Raw genomic sequence first — 4,782 nt, 5'->3', positions numbered from 1 at the left:
ATTTTTTAACACAAGTATCTGTACTTTTACTGAAGTACGGAAAGTCAGTACTTTTGCCATCTCTGAGTATTTGTTAATATTTGGTACAGTAGTCTTTGTTTGGAATTGCAATGGTCACACTTTAGTTTTTTTTACCGTACATGGTTTGCATACAATGCAGGAGTGATTTTGGCCCACTCCTCCACACAGGTCTTCTTTAGATCAGTCAGGTTTCTGGGCTGTCGCTGTGTGCTTCCGCTCATTGTCATGTTGGCAGACCCATCTTCAACTAACTGAGGGCAGAAAGTTGTTCCCCAAACACTCCCAATACATGGCTTCAGTCATCCTCTCCTTAATGCAGTGCAGTCGCCCTGTCCCATGTGCAGAAAAACAACCCCCCCAAGCACAATGCCACCACACCCATGCCTCACAGTAGGGAAGGTGTTCTTGGCATGGTACTCATCGTTCTTCTTCCTGCAAAGTGGAATTATGACTAAAAAGTTTTACTTTGGTCTCATCTGACCACATGACTTTCTCCCATGATCCCTCTGGATCATCCAAATGGTCCTTAGCAAACTTAAGGCGGGTCTTGACATGTGCTGGTTTAAGAAGGGGAACCTTCTGTGCCAAGCAAGATTTCAAACCATGGCGTCTCGAAACCGTGAAAACGGTGGTCCCAGCTCTTTTCAGGTCATTGAAAAGAGTCCTTCTGTGTAGTTCTGGGCTGATTTCTCACCTTTCCTAGGATCATTGAGACCCCAGGAGGTGAGATTTTGCACGGAGCCCTAATCTAAGGGGGAAAGACAGTCCTGTCTAGCTTCTTCCATTTTCTAATGATTGCTCCAACAGTGGACCTTTTTTTCACCAAGCTGCTTGGCAATTTCCCTTTAGCCCTTTCCAGTCTTGTGGAGGTTACAATTTTGTCTCTAGGGTCTTTGGACAGCTCATTGGTCTTTGCCATGTTAGTGGTTGGATTCTTACTGATTGTTTGGGGTGGACAGGTGTCTCTATGCAGCTAACGAACTCAAACAGGTGCATCTAATTTAGGACAATAAATGGAGTAGAGATGGGCATTTTTAAGGCAGACTAACAGGTCTTGGAAGCTCAGAATACTAGCTGATAGGTGTACAAATAATTATTTGCAGCTGTATCCTACCAATAAATAGTTAAATAAATCTGACATTGTGATTACACCAAACCACATGGTTTATAAGTAAGAGAACTTGAAAAATGGCAGGGTGTTCAAATACTTATAATCCTCACTGCATATATTATTTTAGTACTGTAATTAATGATATTATCAGTTATTCTAATGATTAATCAAGTGATTGGATAAAATATTAGTGATGTTATTTGCTTTATTACTTAAGCTTATTTTAGAAATTTTATGATTCATTTTCTTTTTTGAATAGGAAAACAACAAGTTTCACTCTTCTTGTTTTCAGTATAAAGTAGACAAAAAGTGAACTGTTCATCTAAATTCGGGCATATTAAGAATTCCTCACTGCCCTGTTTTGACTGATTTCAAATGACTCGGCAAGTGACTCNGGTCTTGGAAGCTCAGAATACTAGCTGATAGGTGTACAAATAATTATTTGCAGCTGTATCCTACCAATAAATAGTTAAATAAATCAGACATTGTGATTACACCAAACCACATGGTTTATAAGTAAGAGAACTTGAAAAATGGCAGGGTGTTCAAATACTTATAATCCTCACTGCATATATTATTTTAGTACTGTAATTAATGATATTATCAGTTATTCTAATGATTAATCAAGTGATTGGATAAAATATTAGTGATGTTATTTGCTTTATTACTTAAGCTTATTTTAGAAATTTTATGATTCATTTTCTTTTTTGAATAGGAAAACAACAAGTTTCACTCTTCTTGTTTTCAGTATAAAGTAGACAAAAAGTGAACTGTTCATCTAAATTCGGGCATATTAAGAATTCCTCACTGCCCTGTTTTGACTGATTTCAAATGACTCGGCAAGTGACTCAGGTTAAAATCGCCTTCAAACGATTTGCCTCTGACCGGCATACAGTGGGAACATCAGACCAGGGTTGACCTGCTTATTTATGTGATACCATTTAACGCAACAAACGTATGTCCACACAATGCTCCTTGATCTCACACGCCAAAACAACTCTGCTTATTTGATAAACATGATGCAGCACTGATAGGTGGGATTTGGACAGATAACAGAGCCAAGGAATTAAGTACAATTTCTACTGGCTCCCTCCCATGTTGCTCGTCATTGTTCACTTTGCTGTCTGTCGCACTGGTGACATCATCAACATAAACGTGTGATGGCATCACCAGACACGGAGCAGTGGGGGACAGCGGCCAGTGGGGGGTCAGACCAAGCTTTTTTTGCCAATGGGAAAGGAACCAAATGCCAATTGATAGCAGGTCGACTCATGTTTGAAAAACTGGCTTTAATCTGCTAATTTCAGTGGGAAAGAGAAAACTGTCTGATAGAGTTTGATTTGATGGAACCTTAAAGAAAAATAAAATGCAGAGGATTTTAACAGGTTCTGTATTTTGAGCAGGTTTTGAATTTCCAGGGCATTTAATATAAATCAGTGACTGTGTCTCAGAACCGTACCTTTAATTCTTCTAAACAATCCTTTGTGTTGAAATCTCATGGTTTGTTTATACAATTCCAAAATGTATTTAATACGCCACAAATTTGACTTTTGGATAACTTTGCCAAAAAATCTTAATTGAGGACTTTCCCAGCCTTGGTAAAACAAACAAAAACACATATAGGAGTTTTCTTTTTCGTTTCAAAAATAGACTGAAACACTTTGCTTTAAGTCCCTTATTGCAGAAATTTCTTTAATATTACATAAAGTAAATATGCTAATCTTTAAAAATAAAAGCAGTAGAGTAAATTATTTTATATTTCTGTTAATATAATTTTTTTCTGTGCAAAAGAGGCAACCATGGAGCAAAAAAGTTTGTAAAGGCTTTCCCTCCTTGGTTTTTGCATTTGCACGTCGTATTTTCAACCTGCTATGCATTGTGTATTTGTTTCTATACAATAGAAAAATAAATTTGGAACATTAATTTGCTTTGCATTTTGTGTGTACATTTTATAAACACTGTTTTTTTTCTACTCATCATATCAAAGCCTTTAAAAGAATAATTTATGAGAAGAAGCAGCTTTGATTTTGGATGTAATGACAGGGACTTATACAAAGCATGAGGGAATGAATCATTCATTCCTTTATAGAAAAACTGTAAATATGTGCCATAACGCTAATAATGACTACAGCCTGCTTTAATTTCTTGCCAGCACCCGTCTCAGTGGAGCAGGACCGGATTTTTCCAGATGACGTATATGTCAGTTTCGAAGGAAAAAGTGAAAATGCACCAAATACAATTAAAGTCAGAGTTTTTTTATTATAAAAAAAAAAAAAAAAGCGTGGGTGCCTTTTACAGCGTGATTACATCTGGGTGTGAGTGAGATCACATTATTTTTGACAGGGTTGTCTGTGGTTGTGACACGCCGGGGCCATAATTGAAGCTCGGTGCTGCGCCAGACCGGCCATTATGGAGCCGAATCTTGATCTAATCCGAGAGTTAGTGGCCTTAAATAGATAATGCTCCTGCACCAGGGTCCAGTCACTGGGGAGGCTGAACATATGCTCAGTGTGTGTAAGGAAGGGTGTGCATTTGTGTGTCCAGGAGTAGACAGCTGAAAGCCAGCCAAAGGCAGAGCAGCATGCCAATAGCATGAGCAGCAAACTTTCCAGAGAAACTGAGACCCCCAGCTGGTGTCTGCAGAGCAGCGGAACTTAAACACCACACCAGTTCACTAATATGAACTGACACAGTGGATTCAAGAAGATCCGCGGTGTCAGGACCCGCGGATGATGAAACCAGAGCTTGTGATGTAGAAAGTTAGCGAAGGAGACAAGAGACTGACAAGCAAACAGACAGAGGAACCCACAGGCTGGACAGATGAAAACAAAAACCAGCAGATGGAAAGTCAGGAGGAGTTGGGGGGGATATGCATCAAATGCAAGAGGGAGAAACTAGATAATAAGGAGAGGAAGGAATACCCAAGGTGGCTCGAATCGGAGAACCGGCGCATTAGAACGGCTTGTCAATCACTGGCCTCTCGATGGCCTTAGAGCAGGTGAGCCGATGCACACGGCGATGAGTCAATTACAGGCCAGCGAGGCAGAATGTCACGGCCGCACGGACACTAAACCCAAGGCTTAACCTCCTCACACCACATCAATACGCCTTTCTGCAGCTGGAAGGAGGAGGATGGCAGAGTCGGCACGTTCTAACTACCTGGCAGAGGAGCAAACAGAAAACTTTGGGGAAGCAAACATGTTTGTAAATGTCAAATATTAGAAATGTAGTCATTACATGAATAACATTTTCCCACTGAGGCTACTGGATTCTGTGTGTCTCCACCTTTCAATGCAGACTATGAGGTCCTGAATAGCAAACTTGAAAATGTCCTTTTACCTCTTTTTATACATCAGAAGCCCATTGTTCCTGATGTTGTCGAAGTTTCTAAAATAATTCAACACAAGAAATATAAGAGCTGTGGGCAAAGTTAGGGATCATTCTGCTGAGTTTCTGTGTCTCAGACTCCTGCTGCAGTCCATTCATTAATAAGCAGCACCATTATCCCTGACATTTTTCTGTCTCCCTCAACCAAACATGTTTTCCTTCCACTCAACTTTCCATTGCTTTGTTTGCATTCACTTTATTTTGCATTTACCCTCGGACATGCTTTTTTTTTTTTATTATTAGCTGTGCTCCAAAGCTATTAT

This window comes from Cyprinodon variegatus, unplaced genomic scaffold, assembly GCF_000732505.1.
Source record: "Cyprinodon variegatus isolate N-32 unplaced genomic scaffold, C_variegatus-1.0 Scaffold443, whole genome shotgun sequence".
NCBI classification, from domain to species: Eukaryota; Metazoa; Chordata; class Actinopteri; order Cyprinodontiformes; family Cyprinodontidae; genus Cyprinodon; species Cyprinodon variegatus.
The sequence above is the reverse complement of the archived record's forward strand: the minus strand, read 5'-3'. Positions refer to the sequence as shown.